Genomic DNA, 25,405 nt, shown 5'->3' with positions numbered 1-25,405 from the left:
AAGGCGTATGACTCGGTTAAGAGAGAAGTTTTGTATAATATTCCTATTGAATTCGGTATTCCCAAGAAACTAATTCGATAAATTAAAATGTGTCTTAGTGAAACTTACAGCAGAGTCCGTATAGGCCAGTTTCTATCTGATGCTTTACCAATTCACTACGGGCTAAAGCAGGGAGATGCACTATCACCTTTATTTTTTAACTTCGCTCTAGAATATGCCATTAGGAAAGTTCAGGATAACATGCAGGGTTTGGAATTGAACGGGTTACATCAGCTTCTTGTCTATGTGGATGACTTGAATATGTTAGGAGAAAATCCACAAACGATTAGGGAAAACGCGGAAATTCTACTTGAAGCAAGTAAAGAGATAGGGTTGGAAGTAAATCCCGAAAAGACTAAGCATATGATTATGTCTCGTGACCAGAATATTGTACGAAATGGAACTATAAAAGTTGGAGATTTATCCTTCGAAGAGGTGGAAAAATTCAAATATCTTGGAGCAACAGTAACAAATATAAATGACACTCGGGAGGAAATTAAACGCAGAATAAATATGGGAAATGCGTGTTATTATTCGGTTGAGAAGCTTTTGTCATCTAGTCTGCTGTCGAAAAATCCCAAAGTTAGAATTTATAAAACAGTTATATTACCGGTTGTTCTGTATGGCTGTGAAACTTGGACTGTCACTTTGAGAGAGGAACAGAGATTGAGGGTTTTTGAGAATAAGGTTCTTAGGAAAATATTTGGGGCTAAGAGGGATGCAGTTACAGGAGAATGGAGAAAGTTACAAAACGCAGAGCTGCACGCATTGTATCCTTCACCTGACATAATTAGGAACATTAAATCCAGACGTTTGAGATGGGCAGGGCATGTGGCACGTATGGGCGAATCCAGAAATGCATATAGAGTGTTAGTGGGGAGGCCAGAGGGGAAAAAACCTCTGGGGAGGCCGAGACGTAGATGGGAAGGTAATGTTAAAATGGATTTGAGGGAGGTGGGATATGATGGTAGAGACTGGATTAATCTTGCTCAGGATGGGGACCAATGGCGGGCTTATGTGAGGGCGGCAATGAACCTCTGGGTTCCTTAAAAGGCAGTAAGTAAGTAAGTAAGTAAGTAAGTAAGTAATAGTAAACATGATACACATTAACTGTATATACTCTATAATTACAGTACAATATATTCAATTAATTCAGTTAGCAAAATCAGCTCCCTTACGGTAAACAAAAATATATATTCTGAGATTATGAAATTCATACCATAACTGTCAGTAAAAATTTGTTTAAGCCAAGAAAATGTTCTTCCTACGTCATAAGATGTTACAGTGACACAATTATAATAACAAAAATTAATACACAGATTAACAATATTTATATTTTACACAATATATACAAAATACAGATCAAAATGAAATACAATATAACATAGATTGATAAATTAAAATAATATTAACACAAAAGTCTGAATGAAAATGCAACTTACTCATTATTAGGCCTACAATCAGATCACAATATAGTCGTAACTTGGTGTTTTACATATACAACATTGACGATGGAGCGCCTATATTGTACTATGGTTCATAGTCTATGCGTACTTACCTGCTTACAATATTTCCCTGCTTATGCATCCATGGCTAACGAACCACGTTGTGCATCGACGTGACGTAATGGATGTACTAGAAGAAACTACTCAATCCGTTGTACGTTTGGGAACAAAAATGTGCTGCCTGGTGATAAGTGCCTGAGATACGGCATGCACAATAATAATCATCAGCAGTTAATAAATTGTAATGAATTTATATAACAACTTCTACAAAAGACAAAGGAATAAGGTACATCATTATGTCAAAATTGAAATATTTGTGATATATAATTATTATGATTCTATGACTTTATTTATCAATTAACAGTACTTCACGTTAAATAATAAAATATATTATTATAAGAGAAAACAGTGGGATAGCATATTATATTGTGTCACGAAGCATTGGAAGAAAGAAACAAATACCTGTTACGTAAATGGATATGCAAACTGAAAAACGTTAAAGGTTATTATTTTCTAAGCTTTCATTTCATTTCATTGCTCGTCTATTGCAATTGATATGTATATAATATCGAAACGCATTTTCTTAAATTACAAGAGTTTATTTTTCTCACTTGGAGGACCTGCTGCAGACGTTTGACGTTTATTTTAGACTAGCCGTACCCGTGCGCTCCGCTGCACCCGTTAGAAATAAATATAAAGTAATTACATAATTAAAATAGGACGTTTGATCCAGGGAACATTCGTGTTTGATAGAAGGATAAATCGTTTAATATGTTACTTAATTTAAATTATATTTAAATAATTAAAATGGAATCATTTTGGTCCAGAGAGCACTCATTTGATGCAATGTCAATTCCTTTAACATGTTTCTTAATTTTTATTACATGCATCCATAGTTCAATGAACATTGACATCATTTACATTTAATGTGTATACTTTATTTTACTTGTTATATGTTTCCATTGAATTATGGTAATAACTGAATTTTAACTCTTGTTTTCTACGTATTCAGTAAATGGCGCTTGGCCCACTATGGTTCTGAACCCTTCAAATAACTTAAATAACTTAAATTATATTATATTATATTATATTATATTATATTATATTATATTATATTATATTATATTATATTATATTACATAAAAAGTGTGTTGATAACGGATGTACCCCGATAAGTAAGTTTTCAATTTGTTATGGGGGCTCTTGAATCTCAGGAGGAACAAATTTTATTTTACAACAGGGCAACATAATCTGCTTGGCTCATTACCCAAATTTTTTGCATTGCATTTAATGCATATGTATTTTATGTATTTTAACTCGATTCAATTGAGCATAGTTAAAATTTGGATTACAAAATAATGAAATGCTAAGCTAACATATTATTACTGCATACTAAATCAATACACTCTCGTTGTTCGTTAATTCTCTGAGATAAACATTATTTGAAGAAATACAGGAAACGAATACACAGAATAGCCTATCAAGTTTTCTGTGCATAAGAAGCTATTTTAATCTTACCTGTCCTCAATTCACTCAGAAGTTACTGTAATAACATTATAGCATTATGTCCATATAGAGAAACTACGCTTTCCAATGGTTAAATAATAATTAATTATACAAATCGGTTAATTTAGCTTCCGATATTGCTTCATCCAACACTGAAACATTTTCTGTAGGCTATGATTTATAGCTTTCGATTGTTGTTGACCAAGGCCCCTTATAGACGAAGTCATTTGTTTTTTAATTCATTACACGGCCCTAGATGGCAGTTATTTTAATTTTAAAACTCATTTATCTCATTAAATATCAGTCCTATCAAAAATTTTCAGGGAAGAAAACTTATCGGAAATTATTTTTAAAGAAATTTTTGTTATGTAACATTTTTCATAAAAATCAATAATAAGCGAGATATTTCGATTTATTTAATTCAGGCCCCCTTATAACCCCCCTTTTAAATAATGTATTTTGAATGCCATATAGCCTATAATCTAAGTTACAACGAACTTAATTTATATTCCAATTTTCATCGAAATCCGTTCAGTCATTATTGCGTGAAAAGGAACAAACATACAGACAGACAGACAGACAGACATACAAACAAAAATTTCAAAAAAGCGATTTTCGGTTTCAGGGTGGTTAATTATATTTTGGAAAATCGAAAATTACCAGAAAAAGTTCGGCTACAGATTTATTATTAGTATAGATATAACATTTTCTATGTTGGGCAATATTACGTTAGCAATTGCAATCGACTCCTTAGCGTAGATTTGTTAAGTTTCATGAAAGAAAAAAAAACTATTTACACCTATACATGCTACCGAACATTGATATTATTTCTGAAAAAAAAAAAAAAAATTTATTATCTAAAATAAAAAGTAAAACTTGAAGTAATTGAAGATATTGTGATGACTTCAATGCTCTTTACTCTTTAGCATTAGGTCGACTGATGCACTGTATTAAATTTGTACTCCTCTATCACGTCTAGCATAAGACTGCAGGGCAGTCAGGAAGGAGTAGTAGAGGAGGTGAGGTTTGAACGCTTACTGTTGCGGGAACGAAATTGAAGCACAGTTCGTAATAAAGCGGAATGACGTCGTTGCTTAACTTCCTAAAACAGAAGTGGATTTGAATAAAATTTAAAGTAATATTATTCTAGTGTGTTGTTGGATTGATATTTTGAACATATTGATCTGTACATCATTTTTCCTCAGGCATCCTTCTCTATGAGTAATACACCATGCCATAATCATAGCATACCCTTTCGTCTTGAACGATTTCTGTGGTACACTGTAGACGGTAGATCGACTTTATACCAGGATAATGATGTTTAATAAAGAAGGAATGTAGTAAGAGGAGCAGTGGAGAAAGAAACTAAGGAAACGTGTCCCAGGAACAGTCTTTGCTGACCGAAAATTCTACTCGGATTCGATGGTGTTTGAACCTTGGTCTTCGGCATGTAAATACGATACTGCAGTCGCTCGGTTAATGATGAGACTTATGACTTCCATTGAATTTGTAATTTTATGTTGTAAATGATGTACAGGGACATATTTTATTTTTACTAACATTTCTAATAATAACCTGGCTATACCTTTGGATTAACGCTCGAGAACCGGAAATACTGTTTTCTACCCCCTTCCACAACTGGAGTTAGATGATACTGGCCTAAAATACAAACAAATCGCTTTACTAGTTATAGGAGGGAAGAAAAGTAGTTCATCCATTTACGTAAACTGGGAAATATTGCGATTTTGAGTTTGATAATTTTCATTAGGGTTTTGTTTAATCAAAATGCAGTACAATATTAACAATAAGTGCTTTTACCATAGACATGAAAGTATAACTGGATGTAGCACTGTCGTAAGCTTTGCATTGAGGAAAGTGAGGCCGCGCTTGTCGATTAGTTTCGCCTGGTACTGAGGCCTTTGTAGTTTGGAGGGCAGCGAAGGCGAGTGATTACATGTTATGTTGCATAGCGCAAATATTTTATAAATATAATGGTTGTAACTTGTGCGGCTGTAGGCTGCACAAATCGCCGAGATAAAAAGAAAGAAGATATTCATTTTCACAGGTAAGTTAACTATATACTATTTATTGTCTTCAATAAGTAAATTCCTTTTATAGGTTATGTTTTTCGAGCATGTTTAAATTAAAATGTGCAGTTTACAAATTCATTGTCTGGTTATTTAATATCATTGTTTAATGTTATCTTTGTGTATCATTCATTTTAGATTTCCATTCAGCAGACCACACATTCTGCATCAATGGGTAACTGCAGTTAAAAGAGAAAAGTGTACTCCCACAAAAAGCAGTTTTTTGTAGTGAACATTTCACAAAAGAAAGTTACGAAGCCCAGTTGTCATCAGGTAGATGGTACTTAAAGGAAGATGCAGTACCCGAGTTATTCAACTATCCAGAACGACTGCATAAAGTTATAAAAAGAAGAAGGCCTCTTATTCGAAATACTTCAGTAGTACCAGAGAAGGTAAGTATCTTTAGAAAATTGCTATTGAATCATAGGCTGTTTGTCAAGGTTTTCCATTGTTCTTACTATTTTTTTTTAGCCTTCAGTTGTATAATCTAATGCAACAGTCTTGATATTTTGAGTGTTGGCTCTTACATAATATTACTGACATCAAGTTTTTTTTTATATTACAGAAATTAAGAACTACCCAGGACTCAGTAGGGCTACATTCTAACTCAAACCATGAAAATGATGCCAGCTCATCAGGCACTCTAACATTGTCAAGTGTTAGACCACCTACAACTGCACCAGAAAGCCCCAAGAAACAGGTACTGAAAAGAAAAGTGAAGACACTGTAGCAAAAATTGCGACGCAAGAATATTAGGATTACAACAATGAAGGAACTACTTAAAGAATTAAAGAGTAAGACTAACACTACATCTGAAGTAAATGGTTTGTTACAGAATTATTTTAGTGAATTTCCATTAGAACTATTACAAAATGAACTCAAAAATAAAGATGTAAAAAAGAATGGTGCCAGGTACACTGAAGCTATTAAGCAATTTTCTCTCACGCTTTATTTTTATTCACCTAAAGCTTATAGATATGTTAGAACTATGTTTAAATTGCCTCACCCAAATAGACTGAGTAGTTACTTATCTAAATTTAAATGTGAGCCAGGTTTCATAAGTGAGGTGTTTGAATATCTGAACGCTAATATTTCAGAAGAACCATGGCTTAAAGACTGCACAATTATAATTGATTCTATGTCACTGAGAAAACAAATTCAATGGGACACTACACACTCACGGTACTCTGGTTATGTTGAATTAGCTGGACTTGTAGACGAGAAAGATGTACTAGCTACAGAAGCATAGGTGTTTATGATAATTTCGATTAAACATAATTTTAAATGTCCTGTTGCATATTTTTTTTACTGACAAAGTAAATTCTAATGTTCAGGCACAGCTTTTGAGTATATGCTTAACTAAATTGTATGAAATAGGTATTAAAATATGGTCAATTACTTGTGATGGTTTATATGCCAATATCACCACCCTTACTGCTTTAGGATGCAATTTTTCTGCCCGTGACATGAAATGTTATTTTGTACATCCAGACATGGGTAAGGTTTGGACTATATTTGACCCTTGTCATATGGCAAAATTAGGTAGGGGTTGTTTAGCAGAGAAGTCCTGTTTGACGTCAGAAAAAGGTTCAATACATTGGAAATACATTATGAATTTACACGAGATACAAGAGCAGGAAGGATTAAAATTTGCTAATAAACTCTCAGGAGCCCATGTAAACTGGAGAAATCAGAAGATGAATGTTAGATTAGCTGTGCAAACATTAAGTTCTAGCGTTGCTGATGCTATTGATTATTTAAGGATGAGTGGTCATGAGTCTTTTCAGGGTTCTGAAGCAACAGTTGAATTTATAAGATACATGGACAGATTGTTCGACATTTTAAATTCCAGGAACCCTTTCTCCCCTGGTTATAAAAAGCCACTATCATTGAATAATGAAAACTATTGGAAAGAATTATTTCATGAAACAAAACTGTATCTAAAATCATTGATGATTGATGGTATTCCACTGTTGTCTCATCCAAGAAAAATGTTTGCATTAGGATATATTGTCTGTATCACTTCTATTGAAAACAGTGCCAGATATATTTTGAAAAGACAAGATGACCCTTTAAAATATTTATTAACATATAAATTTTCTCAGGACCACCTTGAATTACTTTTTTCATGCATCCGGGTAAGAGGTGGGAGGAATAATAACCCTAACACGCTCCAATTCAAGTGGGCTCTGAGAAAATTATTGTTCAGAAATGCTGTTACTGCTAGTGGTAACTGCCTAAATATGGAGCACCCAAACACAGAGTCAGTGCTGGAGTTCAATAGTAATAACAGAATCTTAACTCAAACTTCTACATCATGTGATCTTAGAAGTGAATGTAGTGACGATACAGAGATTATCCAGCTTGTTAACAGTTTAGATTCACACACTTTAAGTAGCTTCCAAGAAAATATATTATGTTACATTGCTGGTAGTATACTTAAAAAACTTCTTGAGAAAATTAACTGTGAACACTGGCAGGTAATGTGCGTTAATCAACAAACATTTCAAAGCATTGTAGATCACAATTAAACCATGTTGCCTTGCATTTTGCAATTTCACAAATTTGTATCCTATGTATCGAGGGGTGGACTTATAGATCCGTCAGATGATGTGTTTGTGATTGTACAACACGTTGAGAAAGCTTTTCAGATTTACATTATTCAACAGAATATGATCAGTATGCGAAATATTGATAAGCACATTACCTGCTTTGTCATACAAAAACTGCTGAGTTAAGTAAGCCTCCATTTACTTCCTCCCATCCTCCTACAGAAGAATTGGGATACGAAGATACCCATGAAATGAAAATTATAAAGGCAGTCATTCAAATGTATTTAAACATTCGTTTAAAAACATTTGCCAAAAAGTTCACATTGAAGGTTGCCAAAGGAAATACCACTTCCATAAGGTGCAAATTAACAAAACAAATATTGTTCCAACATGTGTAACTTTCTGGAATAATACCATTTGAACTATATCTATACATATTTTGTGTTAGATATGAACAAATAAAATTCATTCTGATATTTTTTTCTCCTTATATTGTCTGTGAATTGATTTAATGTAGGCCTATTATAAAACCCAAATTCCTTTCAAGAATGAGCCCTTATCTATGTGGATTATAATACCAAATTGTTTGTGAAATGTATTAAAAAAATAATTTCTTGATCTTTAAAGGTTTTGAAGAGTGTCTAAACTGAATGTGTGAAATATTTCAAAGCAGTTTCAAAATAAATTAACTGATGAATATGTACCATAGACATGTGTCTATGATATATACGAAGCTGAATATTGCCCCTCGGACCAGACATGACTAGTCGTACGGTTCGCCTCAGTTATTATATTACAATGCTCCATCCAGTTCATCTTATATGTCTATGGCTTTTACTCACGAACTGAGCTATCCTTGCGGACATATTCATTATGCAGTGTATATTATACTGTCTACAGCACATTAACGTACAATATAGAGAATGAAGTTAAACTGAAAAATAATCATAATATGATATTTAAACACATTTTTGAAAATGGTAGTCATTCATTTCGATACAGGCTTCAGTTCTTTTGTGCATATTATCTCACTATAGACTATTGTACCTAATTCCAATTACCAGTTTCGTCCTTCGTACTAGTAACTCATGTTGAAATAATTCTGTACCTACTCTATAAAAAAAAGTACCTTATGTACTGTAAATTCAGTCTTCACTTCTGCCCGATCCGAAAAGATAAAATTACTCAGACATACTATCTACTGTCCGTCCAATTGGTTTTGTCGCAGGGTCGTATAAAGAGGGGAAATCACGTGACAGAAAATTACTTAACGAGGCCCTTTTATTTAAGTTATTTTAAACAGATGTATAATATTACGTAGACGTCCAATTCCTAACAGAAATTAATGTTTTCAGAAAAGAGCTAAGACAGCCCAACCACTAGCCTTTACAGAGGGACAAGCAGAAGCGAGTGGGGAAACCGGGATGCGACGTAGGCAAACGGACGACAGTACTTGTGCGAAAATATGATTCAATATTGAAAGCTCTTTCGTTACTGGAAAACGCGAACATATTTCTGGAAGATACTATACTCACTAACTCAGTAATGTTTACTGTGACCGTAATGCGACTTTGACTGCATTGGAAGTTTACTAGTAGAGGGGGTGGGAGTGAAGTACATTAAAAAACTCAGGTACAATAAAACTTGAAGTAAAAATAAAATGATGTCCCTGTATAAACATTAAAAATGGTAATATTATAGCATTATAAGCATACTATTTTCGAACTGACTGCATTGCCGGCCGAGTTTTTCAGCAAATACCAGAAGCAGGTTGGTAGCTGGCAGCCAGTCACTGCTTGCTTCTGGGATGTAAAAGCTATTTAAATTGTTGAGAGTGAAGCGAGATCGATGCGTGGCGGCGATACAGATGTAAATTGTGCGCTATGCTGTCTTGATGTGTTTTGTTCGCGTGACGTGACGGCCGCATTGTTGTGCACAACTTCCACTCGGCTGCGGTTGAATGCCGGCAGATGAAGATGTGGCGCTGCATCAGAATTACAGCGCCTCCTGCGCACGCCAGTTCCAAAAACTAGACAACAGCACAACATAATGTTCACATTATTATGCCTGAAACGGAACATAGATTTGAACGTGGAATATAATTTACAAATAACTGCCTCACACTTTGACACTTCAATTCATTTATTACGTCGTACATCTTTCCTTCCTGCTTTACCTTCTGAGTGTTTCATAAACGTAACTATTCATTGCACAGAATTTCACGTAATGCTTAAATGTAGACATTGCAATATCTGTGTTCATATCCGAACACATCCGGTGTTGTGGGTTGTTTTTAGCGCTAACCCAAACTGACCCAAACTAACCTAACATACGAGTAATTTAGGAAAATTAGTATGCAAGAAATAAGAATTATATTAACTTCCTCAGTCCATGAATTGTACGATGACGACAAACATAGCTGTACGAACATGATTACCAGGGAACGGATTTATATGGACTAAAAATATATGAAATATGTAAATATATATGTAGTTATTTTTACCAAAATATGGAATTAAATATGGATTTTTACCAAAATATGGAATTAAATATGGACTTAAAATTATAAAAAAATGACTATGTACGTTAAATATTGGTACATTTTAATCAAACTAAACAAAAAATATAATGGACGTACCTTATCTTCCAATGTAGTTTCAACAAAACACAATTTTTATTGTCTGTTACCATAACAATAGGTTACAAACATTTCTTTCAAGTGCTGAAAAGTGAATCTTCTTCTATTGTCTCTGAGGATAGATTTATACTGACTAAAAGAGCGTTCGACGTCACAAGAAGTAACTGGTACATAATTCAATTTCACAATGTCTGCTGGGGATAAGTCCAAGTTAATCTTCACTGTTGATTCACCACTCATCACAGCAACAACCTTTTGTAGTTCTTCATATCCAGGGTTTTTTGAAAGTACAGTGTCCACCTTAGCTCTTACTGCATCTGCAACTTTACCTCTACCACGATTCAGTTGTTCCACAGTACTATTTATAATTTCAAAACTTTCAGATAGTGAAAGGTGCCTATTTTGGAGACTTTTGAGCGTTTTTATGATGCATGAAAATGTATGCTGAATGTGAGCTAAGTCATTCTTCACACTTATGTCACAGGTAACTGTTTTCGCAGTATCAATTGAGACTGCATCTTCAGAGTCCAATGCAAGGAGAACATTGTTAATAGAGTCTATATGTTCGGCATAATATTCAACTGCTTCTAGCCATGTACCCCATCTAGTTAAAATTGGCTTTGGTGGCAATGGAATTTCAGGGTACATTTCTTTCAACACGTTAACTCTACTGGGAGCTTTGAGAAATACTTTTTTCACTGATGAAATCAACAAATCTACTTTAGGGAAATTGTCTCTGACCACTTCTGCCACACGATGAAATGCATGCGCCACACAAGTAAAATGAGTCAATTTAGGATATACAACAGATAATGCTTGTCCAGCTTTGACCATATAAGGGGCAGCATCGCTAATAAAGAATAACACATTATCGTACATAATACCCTTTGGCCACAGGATACCCATAGCTTCGTTGAACAGTTTAACTATAGTTTTGTTATTGCACTTTTCTAGAACATCACAATGTAAAAGAATTCGTTCAGAATATTGTTCACTTAACAAACCGATAACTACATTACCAACAAGTCTACCTTCTTTGTCGGGAGTCTCATCAATGGAAACCCAAATTGAACTATCTTTAATTTCATCTCTTATCTTCTGTATTGTCTCATCGTAGATGGATGGAGCATACGTCTTCCTAAGTGTTGACTCATCCGGGATTGTATGTTGAGTATATTTTTCAAGGAATTCCCTGAAGACCTTATTCTTTAGTTTGTAGAGAGGAATATCAGCAGAGATGAGAGAACGGCACAGGTCGATGTTAAACTCAGATCTTACATTCGATGTTGTTGGTTGTGTTAAAAACAATTGTCTCTGCTTGGAATTTAGTTGTTTGTTGGCCTGATGTTTACTAGTTGTAATGTGTTGTTGCACCAGGAACTTTTGTGTAGATGATACTGCACACTGACACAAATTACAAAATAATATTTTATTGTCAGTTGATAAACCATCTTCTTTAAATTCTGAAATGTAACTTGTTAGTTTTGATTTTAAATTGACTGAATGACGTACTTTTGGCATATTTACCGTCTTTATAGTATGATTTACAAAACTGAACCTATGTGTACTCTGACTGGCATTTAACTGTTGAGCTGCACAACTGAAGTCTGTTAAAAATTTTAAATTAAATTAATACAGTTTTGTAACTTACTTTCCCATTGTTGATAGGACTGCTAATTTTCAAATAACTCTGATGTTAAAGGGATTACTGAACATGTGTTTAAATCTCTATTGTTGAAATGTATTTTTAAAAGTTAATGGAATTTTGTTTTGTTTTATTGTTAAACCTAATATAATATGGACTGTTTTATATGAAATATGGAAAATATATGGAAATTAACGAAAATATGTACTAAACTCTAAAATATGGAAAAATATGGAAAATAAAAGTAGGATTTTTCAACCCTACACATTGTGAAACATAAAGATAATGCAAAATATAAATTATATTAGCTTTATAAGTAAATATGTATTTACATATAAATCCTTTCCCTGATGATTACGAATGTTATTATACAGAGTGTAAGGATTATAAGTGCCGTCCTTTTAACAGTCGTCGGGGACGGTCTACAGGATCAAAAAAATGTCTATACAACATAGGGTCAAAACTCGATAGTTTTCCCAGAAAAAAATATTTCTTTCCTTATTTTATTTGCGTTATACTGCTTATATCGTTACTATAATTAAGAAAACAATTACACCAATAGGTACATCTAGCAAAGAGTTAATATTAGTGTAAATACATAGTTGTGTGTTCTATTACGTTTTCGTGAAATTAAATAAAAATGCATGCATAACCCTGGAATGGTAACATAAAATTTCGTAACATAAATGGTAACGTGGGGTGTCATTAGACCCCTTATTATATTCCAGTTTCAAGACTGAAGTATGGAAGAAATGTAATATATTCATTAATATTAGCTACATAGAACCAATATGCTTACACTAATAGAATTGAAAAAAGAAAACATGTTGGTCTACAAAACAAAATTAAATAAAACTGTCAATTCGTCTGAGCTATTCCAGGAAATAAGTATGTGGAACTCTGGTGGATCCCACGTTACCGTTCCAGGGTTAAATTTTTGATAATATTCTGGCGTGAGAGACGTGGCAACGTGCTCAGCAGCAGTACTCTGCACAGACGTAAGTACGGGTCAGCTGAGTTCAAGCTCCCTGTCCATAGCTGTACTGCCGAGAGGATGGTAGTACAGTACAGGGTATTCGACAATGTCATTCACATATTTTGGAATATCATGTGTTATTAATTTATGGAGGAAGTGGTCGTAATTCAAGTGAGGCAAGAAGGATGTACCGTCAACGTTTTCCTCAAAAGAGGTTAGCTAATTGGCGAACTTTTGTAGTAGTTTCTCAACCATTATTAGAAACTAGAAGTCTCTTACCCCATTTCGAAAATCACACAACCAGAAATTTGCTTAAAAATGATACTGCTTTACGGAAGCGGGAGAGATTAAAATGTTTCATTAGAAAAAAAGTTCGTGTGATTTTGTGCAGAAAACCATTATTGTTTACCTTTTAAACGTACAATAAAAATGGAGCAATAGTGTTACATAAAATGTAAATTTACCATAATGTTCTATTAATGAGATTGGAGGTTTGTATTTGCTACTCATTATATGTAAACAACAGTATTGTCATGGTCCACTCCTGCATTAGAACAGAGCATCTGTTTTGTACCGGTATGTCTGTACCCGCTTGTACTGTGTACTTCTAAACCCCCTCCTCCCCGCCTGAGCTATATTATACTTCTAAACTCCCTCCTCCCTATCCAGCAACGTTGCCAAAAGCCTAATATTGTAAACTTTAAAATTAATTAAATATTGCAATTAGGAAAAAATTGTAAGGACATTTTTTCTTCCTTATGGCATGAATAATCATCAGTTAAAATAATGACACATACTCCTAACACCCTGTATACTTGTTCCATATTATAGCAAATGACTCCGTGCATTGTTTTTAATCGGTTATTTAACGACGCTTTGTCAACTAGGGTCAAGTAGGGCTAATATGATACAATAAAAAAGTCGGAATAATTTGATGCAGACTTTAAAATGTACCACAGGCTCAGTTCGAAAATGTTTAAAACTGTGATTATGGAAGGAGCAATATTGAACAAAGTTTTAAAAAATCATTGTCAATCTCATAAATGCATTAAAAAAAGGCGGTTTCTTTTGTTGAAAAAACTTTGATGTCATATTCTATTACTTTTGTTTGCTTTTGAATGAATAAAGATAGAATAATTTTGAAGTTTTGCTTTTGCAAAGCATAGTGTCAGCTTCATTTTATTCTAAAGAAAAGTTGTGAATGTTGATCAATCTAGCATTAATTAGTATATGAATGAGAAGGGCTATTATGATACACAATTTTAGGGCTGTAGTGATACACTAGAAGGGCTATTATGATATTATGTTTACAACGAAAGAAATTGATCAGGTTGATCAATTTTTTAACTTAAAGTAATTTATTACTTCTTGAGGGGTATTTCATAATTTCTCCGCTCTTGAAGGATGTTTGTATTGACATGTTCGCATAGCACCTAGAATAGAGTATAATTAGAAAAATATATTCATAATATATACTCCACACCTCGGTTAGTGCGTCTGACCGCGAAACCAGATGGCCCGGGTTCGAATCGCTGTAGGGATAAGTTACCTGGTTGAGGTTTTTTCCGGGGTTGTCCCTCAACCCAGTATCAGCAAATGCTGGGTACCTTTCGGTGCTGGACCTCGGACTCATTTCACCGCCATTATCATCTTCATTTCATTCAGACTCTAAATAACCTGAGATGTTAATACAGCGTAGTTAAATAACACAATAAATAAATAGATTTATTTTTACTTTTACTTGACTAAAAATTTTAGCTTAGTAGTCATTATTATCCTGAATCGACGTTTATATTCTGATATGGAAGGTTAGTTGGAAGAAGAGAGATTTGACTTCAGGGAGGGAAAAGGTACGAGAAATTCCTTTGACTGCTGCGAACAACCGACGAAAGATATCTAGAGAAGAATAAAGTGTGTAGTATTTGTGGACCTGGGAAAGGCTTTTGACAGACTTGAATAAACTTATGGGGATGCCGAAGAAAATTGATGTGGATTGAAGAGAGAGGAGGCTGTTCAGCAACCTTTATATGAAACGAGTCAAAGTCAGGATAGGAGAAGAAATGCAAGAGGAAAGTGGAATAGGTAGAGGAGTATCACGAGAATGCCCTTTATCACTACACTGTTCAACATCTACTTGGAGGATTTAGTGAAGAATTATTTTCAGAACATGGGAGGATTGATAGTAGAGGGAAGAAGATTTGCTGATGATATAGCGTTGTTAGCAGAAGAGGAGACGGTACTAAGGAATATGCTACAGGAGCTAAATTATAGCTGTGAATAGTATGGGATGAAGATAAGTGCAAACAAGACGAAGACCGTGGATATCGGAAGAAAAATAAAAAAAGATAAACGTGCGAATTCGAAATGAGGCAGTAGAGCAAGTGGACAGCTTCATATACTTGGGGTGTACTATAAGCAGTAACATTAGCTGCTGGCAGGAAGTCAAAAGGAGAATAGCAATGGCAAACTTATAGAAAACGGAATATCTTGTGCGGACGTCTAGAAAAATAAGTAAGAAAGAGATTAGTGAAGTGCTTTGTGTGGAGTGCGGAACTGTATGGTTGTAGTACAGAATGGTAATGGAATGGAGCTCGGACGGAATGATGTTGATACCTATCATGGGGAAACAGGAGAACCTCGAGAAAAATCGAGAGGTACGTTGATTTACTATGTTGCATGTCTTTACGTACAACTACGGTGGATGGTGCGAGAAATGAAATGAGGCTGTGTATGCAATACTGTACTGACTTCTCCTGAGCGCATTGCTCGTTTTGGATCAGTCGGAGTGTAGGCTGGTGTCTTTCGAGTTCTAGAGGCCTCGGCTTGCTCCCTAAGTGCAGCTTTTCTGTAGCGATAGCACTGTGTATCATATTTCTTAGGTATCTTTGACATTACAATTTATCTTAAATTAGGGAAAGTCTCTTTCTCATACCAGTCACTTACCGTGTCGGATTGCGAAGAAAGCAATTAATGCAATGACCATGAATCGATATTGCAAGCAGACTTCTCCCGGACACGCTGCTCACGCTTTCGCTCAGTCGGTATTTTGGCTGTAGGCCTATCTATAGGTACGCACCCGTGAAAAGAGAAACGCGGCAAAGATGAACCTCTTTTCAGGTGCATCCACACAACTAATTAATTTACCTGCACTTCATGTTAGTCACTACAGTACAGAATTTATCATTGCTGAAGTGGTTTGTTTTATGAATAGTAACTGAACTGCGAGTAAAATAATTATAGTTATTACTAAAGTGAAAGACGGTTCCTACTCCATCAGAGGAACTGTGCTTATGTGTTAGGAAGAGGGGAAACCTAAACGAAAAGTTTGGGTTCATGAAGTAAATCAAAAGAGGAATTTTTTGATGAATTCAATCATCTACAGGGTGATTCATAAATACCTGTAAAACCTTTGTGGGTGTATTGTAAAGGTAAAAATAAAACTAAAATGTTCCGTTCAACTTTTCCCGCAAATCCTTATTTTCAGAGTTATGATGCAAAATGTCCTATCTTGCTAGGTATCAAAAACATGGACCAGTAAAGCTTTCAGGTGTATAATGCTCGTCTACATAGCGACTGCGTTATATGTTTGTTATTCGTACATCCCTATTATGTACAGTTGATTTCGACCTGATAATACTTCGATTATTGTGCGTAGGTATGTACTGATCTTAGAATTTACAGATCCCGTTCAACTCATTCTGAACTGTTTCATAGCTATTTTGATGTCACTGCTGTAGTTATGCTACGTTCAGATGTTCAGGCCGTGTCTCAAAGCTCAAGTCCATACTACACACTAGTGACTACCAACTAGGTGACTTGTGAACTACACATTAGATAGCTTTGGACATATATGCTTGAAACATGGCCTTTATAGACTATTTTTCTAAAAACCATGACATCACGGTGCAGCACTAAATAAGAAGGCATTGTCCTAATGCAGTTTCATTACGAATTATGTGAAAAAATAAGGACAATATATTACAATAATGTTTAAAACACTGTACACAAGGTACTAACAATGCCAGTGTTCAAAGTTAACGTGTTATTCTACATTATATTTATATTATTTCACTTCCAAAACATTTTCAGATTTCATAACCCCAATTGCTGGTGAGGTATCCATGTTTGTTTAGTGAACAAGTCAGCAATCAAGCAAGCATTTTCGTTTACTAGCTACTATGGACCTGATTGCTATGCACTATGTAGCTTTGGATTATAACTTCTGACGTCACATCCGGCTATTTAGTCAACAATCTAGTTCACTTCAACTGAAAATATAGCTTTGAGACACGGCCTGAGTGGCATAAACGAGCGCCTTCAGAAGACCCCAAAGGTGGAAGTCTGGTGATCTGGCTGGCCAAGCAACTGGTGTTGCACGATCTATCTTACCGTACACATCTGAAGCCTACTGAACTAACGACTAAAATGAATATGTACCTACGGGACGTGGTGACTGTAGGAACTGCGACAATGCCATACAACTAAACATACCTACGTACAGTAAACAGAGTCCTATCAGGTCGGAATCAACTGTAGTGGGGTGTACGAATAAGATACATCTATCGCAGTCGCTATGTATGCGAACGTGACACAGCCGAAGGCTTTACTGACCCATGTTTTTAATGCCTGGCAAGATATTGCACTATGCATCATAACTCTGAAAGTAAGGACTTGCGGGAAACGTTGCATAGAACATTTTAGTTTTATTTTTACCTATACATTACACCCACAAAGTTTTAACAGGCATTTATGGATCACTCTGTATATGCAGATTTGCGAAGGGACAGGATTACATTTTTCAAGCAATCCCGCTGTGTCCTGTAAGAGGCGACGATTTAGAGTAAGTTCAACCATAAATACCCAAAAGAGTCCAAAAGCGAAACGGAGATGAAAATTTTGACTCTTCACTTCTCTTATCCACCGCACATTGGTCCGAGACGAAGAGATTCGACGGGAAGCGACGTCGCCATCGCCTGGTTGCTCCCGAGACTTCTCCAACGACAACTTTTCGGTTCGCCTATACACGCGTCGCTCCAGTATGTGGGCCCGCATTTGATTACACTTAATCCCTGGTAGAAAAAATTATTCGCTTCGCCTCAGTAGTTCACATAACCAGGTTAAGCGCCTAATAGTCAATAATTTCTTGTTTGTTTGTTCAACAATGCAAATATAGGCCTACTTCTTTCAAAATTGACTAAAATACTACTTCGTACGGAAAATACTTCTTTGAAATATGATTTTGTATATCGACCGCCATGTTGGATGTATGATGTTAACTCTTCTAAAGCTACTCACGGAGAGTTTAACGTTCTGTACAAACAATAGCGGAATTGTGAGGAAAAATTAGTTGAGTATTTAGGAATGACTATGAAAACGTTCGAGACTCTGCTAACTAAAATTGAAGAAAGAACAGCATACTAATTATAGAGCATGCATATCTTCTGAAAAACGATTCTTCTTGCTCTCAGGTAGGTAAAAGCCCAACATATTAATTTGTTTTTATAGATTGTATTAATAAACGAGCAGTGCCCTCGGCTCCGCTCGCATTAAAGTCTAACTGTAGCTACATTTATTGACTTTATTGACAGGCGTAGGCCTACACACAGTGCATTTCAATTAACAAAACTTATAATAGACATCGATGGCGAATTTGAGGTCATTGACATTTAAATCCACGTTCGGCATGTATCGTATTGTATTTATTTACATGTCATGGTATTCGTACAGTAGTGGCAAAAAAGCCGGACCGACCCTTGTAGCTGATTTCAGAGCCTTGTTCACTCCAGAGCACGATAGACTGGTAACTAAGAATTTCATGGTTCGAATCCTGCCCGGGAAGGAAACTTTTTTTTGTTACTTATTCAAATTTATTCCCAATACTTTTCGATTGCTGGTAAATTTCATGTTCTGGAATAATAAGTTAATTAGGCCTAAGTAGTAAAATATCGCTGCAATCGAAAAGTATTGGGAATAAATGTGAATAAGGAACAAAAAAAAAGTTTCCTTCCCAGGCAGGATTCGAACCACGAAAGTCTTAGTTACCAGTCTATCGTGCTCTGGAGTGAACAAGGCTCTGAAATCAGCTACAAGGGTAGGTCCGGTTTTTTGCCATTACTGTACATCGCTTCACAGCTTGAATATGAAACATTTCAAAAAAATCTTAATAGTACTATAAACAATATAGTGTACAAGTATAACACAAATATTTACTATCAATACTTAATACAAGACAGAAATATTCATGAAGCGTTGTTGAATGTCATAAATTCACCTACAGAATAGAAGGAGTGAGAAATTAGGTACTATTCTTTAATTTGGCTCTAAATAATCTTATGTTTGATTTTTTATATTCATAGGGAGGCTATTCAGCTTGTCTGATGCTTTTCCAATTCACTGCGGGCTAAAGCAAGGAGATGCACTATCACCTTTACTATTTAACTTCGCTCTAGAATATGCCATTAGGAAAGTTCAGGATAACACAGAGGGTTTGGAATTGAACGGGTTACATCAGCTTCTTGCCTATACGGATGATGTGAATATGTTAGGAGAAAATCCACAAACGATTAGGGAAAACACGGAAATTTTACTTGAAGCAAGTAAAGCGACAGGTTTGGAAGTAAACTCCGAAAAGACGAAGTATATGATTATGTCTCGTGACCAGAATATTCTACGAAATGGAAATATAATAATTGGATATTTATCTTTCAAAGAGGTGGAAAAATTCAAATATCTAGGAGCAACAGTAACAAATATAAATGACACTCGAGAGGAAATTAAACGCAGAATAAATATGGGAAATACCTGTTATTATTGGGTTGAGAAGCTTTTGTCATCTCGTCTGCTGTCAAAAAATCTGAAAGTTAGAATTTATAAAACAGTTATATTACCGGTTGTTCTGTATGGTTGTGAAACTTGGACTCTGACTTTTAGAGAGGAACAGAGATTAAGGGTATTTGAGAATAAGGTTCTTAGAAAAATATTTGTGGGTAAAAGGAATGAAGTTACAGGAGAATGGAGAAAGTTACTCAACGCAGAACTGCATGCATTTTATTCTTCACCTGATATAATTATGAACATTAAATCCAGACGTTTGAGATGGGCAGGGCATATAGCATGTATGGCCGAATCCAGAAATTCATACAGAGTGTTAGTTGCGAGGCTGGAGGGAAAAAGACCTTTGGGGAGGCCGAGACGTAGATGGGAGGATAACATTAAAATGGATTTGAGGAAGGTGGGCTATGATAATAGAGACTGGATTAATCTTGCACAGGATAGGGACCGATGGCGGGCTTATGTGAGGGCGGCAATGAACCTCCGGGTTCCTTAAAAGCCATTTGTAAGTAAGTAAGTACAGGAAGGCTATTAAAAATCTTTACTGCCAAATAACGCACTCCTTTTTGATAGCATGATAGACTTGCAATGGAGTATGAAAGTCATTTTTGACGAGTATTTATGCTATGAACTGTTGAATTAGTTACAAAGTTTTCACGATTGCTTACGAGGAAGTTTAAAGTATATTGACAAGCCATGGTCTTTATTTATACTTTTTTAATGGTCCTGCACTAATGACCACTCACACACGTGGTCAAAGTTCAGTGGCGACCCGCAGCTGGAGGAAAGCCCGAAATGGGCGAAAAGAAAGGGACATGGTAAAAGAGGTCAGGTATAGATGGAGTGGAGTGTGTTGGTGGAATGATAGAAGAAAACGGAAGTATCCCAAGAAAAACCTTCGGCTATGCCTGCTTTGTCTACCACAAATTCCATCACAACCTGACTGGGGATCCAACCTGGGCCGCATGGATGGAAGACCTGACGCTCAAATGAACGTATTGGTTGTTGTGGTGATAGCAGTGACGTTGTTACTTTATTGACGGTGGTAATGGTGATGGCGAGGCTGTGGTGAAGATATCCTTGTTTTTATTCGTCACACTACTTCTGTTGTACTACTGCTGCTGATATTGATGATGAGCAGTCTTAGGAAGTTCGTAGCAAAATATTGTTTTCAGGTTGAGTGCACCAGGCATATAGATCTATTGCAGTAGCATATTATACTCTGTTCATATAAACAACTCACAGTATATCAAGAACTATGGGTGAATTACTTAAGTAGGGTAAAGTTGCCTAATTCCGTGATACGTTTTTTTCACTCAATGTTACGGGACTGGGTATCTTGCTATGAAGTTCACCGATGTCTCAAAAGTAGGCAAAAGAAGAACTATTTCGAGAAAAGTGTCTGGCGCTATGGTCGAACGGCAAAACTTTGACTGACATTCAATTTTTTCAAAAGTATCACGGGATTAGGGATATCACGGAAATAAGCACCTGTATCCTACTGTATTACATAATATGCACAAAAGAGAAGCAGTTTCAATACGTACTAACGTTCGCAGTGAAGTAATGCAATTTAATGAGCGTTTTCAACGTGACAGAAGTTAAATCCTGTAATCACAAGAAGTTGAATGCAATACTTAAAGAATTTTGTGGTAATGACTGGAGAAACACTGTACTGGGAATTATTTAACGTGTAAATTTAATCTATGAAACGAATAGTAGTTCAGGAACATTGTGCTATGAAAAAACCCACGGAATACCTCTCTTTACATGGGAAATACAGCAATGAAGGGAAACTGTCTTCTTCAAAACCTGATCAAGTATAAGGCTACATAATTATTTTTTATATATGTGCTGTATAATGTTGGTACGTTGAAATGTCTCTTCAAACAATTGAATTGCCAGTAACAATTCTGCATTCAAGAAATGTGGAAATGACTGAAGCCGTGAGGCGTGTGGAAAAATAATATTGTTCAAGTATATTTTATCAATCCGCAGAAGTCCCAATAGTCATTGAAGAAAATATGAAAAGTATCCTTATGGGTTTGAATATGATGTGCACATACGAGCTGCACCATTAGATTTACAAAGCTATTGTTCACTTGATGGCATAGTTTAATAATAAATATTTATCATATTTCAAATTTTATCCAGTCATGTCTTGTGACGTAGAAGGAACATTTCAATACAAATAGTTTTTCTGAACATAGCAATATTTATTTTGATAAACTGAAAATGTACATTATTAACTATTGTAACAAGTCTAGAGACGTATCTGAGTTCTTATTTTTATACATTATTTTAGACTGAACATCGCGAAGCTTCTAATTGGCATTTAGTGACTTTCTTATTGTGTTTCTTGTTCTATGGCCACAGACCATTGGCACAAAGACAAGTTTAGTTATCACCCGACTGTACATGTTTGTTGCCGTTTAGAGCTACGTCACTACTGTTCATTCGGTAGAGATATAGTCCAAGCTCACACAACTTAATGGTTTCAGTACTAACTTCCTGGCTCTGATGATGGGATGACGCCGATGCGGGCCTCACTTTACCTCCTGCACATTTATTTCGGATTGCTTTTCTGTATAATGTGGATGTCTCTTCTAGACAAGCTGTACTCTCCTGACCCTAGAGCTGCGCCCACCTGCTTGTAATCACAGTGAGTGCACTTCCCTCTCCATCAACCCCAGATGAGCGGAAGGGTCGTTGCACGCCTTCTGCGAACTCGCTCGCACCACAATCAGACTGATGAATGAGTTATTGGGTCACATGCTTTCAATGTGGTTCATATATGATGCTAATGCATTTATGCTCGTCTAGTTAAAAGTACATGAAATAAGGGGAATCCTCGTCACAAATGTTATTACAATATTTAATGTATACATACGCGATTAAGTAGGCTAATGAGACTCATTTTCTTTTCTGGATATCGCCTTGACTTTGACTGTTAATAACACCATGACAAGAAACCTTCTTGCGTACCGTTTTGAACACAAAATTACAGTTGCCTGCGTTGCGTTTATCGTTTGTTTCTCAAGAAATACTTTGGTTGCATTAAACTGTTTTGTTACAAAATCAAAATGATACAAATAACTAATACAGGTCCACACCTGTGGAGTAACGGCTAGCGCGTCTGGCCGTGATACCAGGTGGCCCGGTTTCGATTCCCGGTCGGGGCAAGTTACCTGGTGGAGGTTTTTTCAAGGGTTTTCCCTCAACCCAACATGAGCAAATGCTGGGTAACTTTAGGTGCTGGACCCCGGACTCATTTCACCGGCATTATCACCTTCATCTCATTCAGACGCTAAATAACCTGAGATGTTGATAAAGCGTCGTAAAATAACCTACTAAAAATAACTAATACAGAGTGTTGCATAAAAAGTACAACCAAGACGATAATATTGCTGCAACGACTGCTGGTAAATTTTTATTTCGTAGACCTAACAGAAATGGGCCATGGACGTTACTCCTTGCCTATAAATTTGCCTCCCTACTTTTCTTAGCTTATTTCTCCAAATTATTGAAGTTCACTTCGTTCGTTAGAATCGCTCTTCTTCGGGCATTGGCTTCGGGATCCTGATTTCTGCCGAGCGTCCTGCTCTCTTCAGACTCTTGCGTGTGCCCACATTGTTAAATCATAATGACTCACGATCCATCTAATGATTACTACTGTTATACGTTCCCACTGTGGACTGCTTTGCTCATATTTTACATAATACAGCCACCCTCTTTAAAATTCGTCTCTATTCACAATAAAAGGTAATTTTAAACACAGGGTAAATAAATAAACTGCTAGATCACTGGTCTAACGCAGCCCTGGGCATAAGAGGGGAAGTGGAAGGGACGCAGAAACCCCGGCCATGTTCTTTTTGCTTATACCGCCTTATAAACAAACGCAGAGTAAGGCTCTGTGCATCAGTGGTGGATTTTAGGCGACCAGCGAGAGCCGAAAGCAAAGACTTTATACTAACAAGACGGTCATCTTTGGGAAATATTGAGCGACATGAGAAACAGCGCCTCTAGCGTCTTGACCTTGCGGAGAGTCAGCTCTGTGCTCTGCATGTGCCATTAAGATTCAACTACTCTGTAATTAATTTCAATTTATAAATAGTGTTTATGGTAGTGTAGTAATGTGGTATGTACAAAGAAGATTCGAAGTACGCCTGGAAAGTAAACTTGTTACGCAGTAATGGTTTCAGTAATCAGGAAATATAAAAGGATTCCCGATCTTTCTTTCGATTTCTAAAGAACAAGCCACAGTAATAATAATAATAATAATAATAATAATAATAATAATAATAATAATAACAATAATGCTTTATTTTTTCTGGCAGAGTTAAGGCGTGAGGCCTTCCCTTCCACTCAACAAGAGGATAAAAAGAAAATAAGCTTACATGATAATATAATGTTAGTACAACAGAAAGTTTAATGTATTCCTATGACAAGGTCGAAACAAAAAAAGAAGTGCATAAGCCAGAGGATTATCGAACTTAAATACAGTAAGTATCTTAACGCTTTTATAACTATTTTGAATAATTATACAATAACTATATAATAGTTATTACAATGAAATATAACATTTATATATAGGCCTAGTCCTATAGTTTCTCTGTAACTCTGTAATTTCCCCGTTTAGTTAACTTTTTCTGCTAATTTAGAGCTTCCCTGTAATAAAAAACAAATAAAAAGTTAACATTTTGTTATTTTCCCCCTTATGCCGTAATGCGTTGGTAAATAGAGTGAAATGCAGTACGGTCACATCACTCATATTTTCTGTAAAGAGTACTGTACTGGAAATATGTGCTTCCCAAACACCAATGCTGTTGCACTGTACATTGTAATTCCAGGAATGTATAATTCACAGTTTCTTATCCAAATTCCTACATGTGTAAATGTTATTTCTTGTGATTGTTTGAATGTTTTTACTGACAAATGTGTCAATGTACTAAATCAAAAGTTACCGAAAAAGGAAAAGAAAGAAAGAACACAAAAAATGCATCAAAGAATCCGAAAACTAAAAAAGTAATGCATGATTAATGTTATGCATTAGAATGAATAAAGTGAAGAACAATTTTATAACTTACGTTTTTAAATTATTTTTTCCTTCAAAATGATTTTCCTTTTACATTATTTTAAGCTAAATACTGAGCAAAATATGCATCTTACGAGCTCTAATTTCCTCATCCAGTCACGTATATTAAATAATGAATTTGAATTCCCGGCCGATTTGAAAGGTCGAGCAGCTAGGAGCGCCACATGCAAGATGTCTCCCTATTATATCGTGCGAAATATCGCAAGATGTCCGTCTTGTTAGTATAAAGTCTTTGCCGAAAGTTCGTAAAAGCCTGATACAACTCGTCATTGACCTTCCTGTCTGCTAGTACCTCACCAAATCATAACTGTCTCAGCCGGGAAAGATGGAGTGGGGAGTTAAGGGGTGGTCTGCAATGAAAATCGATCTAATAGCGCCCAGGCCTGGCCTAACGATTTCAGCAGCGGGTACCTGATTCTAATGAGTGCACTGATTCTATAATTTATTAACATAAGATATGAAGTAATTATTCTCTCTGCCATTAGTATTAACTCGCCCCCTCCCTCCTCATCTGATTCATTGATGACGTCC

The 25,405-nt window shown here is 35.7% G+C and overlaps 1 protein-coding gene and 1 pseudogene across 1 annotated transcript in view; both read left to right on the top strand.

Annotated features, from left to right (window-relative positions):
- Positions 1-25,405, top strand: part of sfl (N-deacetylase and N-sulfotransferase sfl) — a 953,010-nt gene that overhangs the window by 322,013 nt on the left and 605,592 nt on the right. The window lies entirely within an intron of this gene.
- The window catches only part of LOC138695178 (endoplasmic reticulum chaperone BiP-like), a 47,094-nt pseudogene continuing 37,255 nt past the window's right edge, over positions 15,567-25,405 (top strand).

Source organism: Periplaneta americana, chromosome 2 (assembly GCF_040183065.1).
Source record: "Periplaneta americana isolate PAMFEO1 chromosome 2, P.americana_PAMFEO1_priV1, whole genome shotgun sequence".
NCBI lineage: Eukaryota > Metazoa > Arthropoda > Insecta > Blattodea > Blattidae > Periplaneta > Periplaneta americana.
Note: the sequence above shows the minus strand (reverse complement) of the source record. Positions and strands in the feature narration are given on the sequence as shown.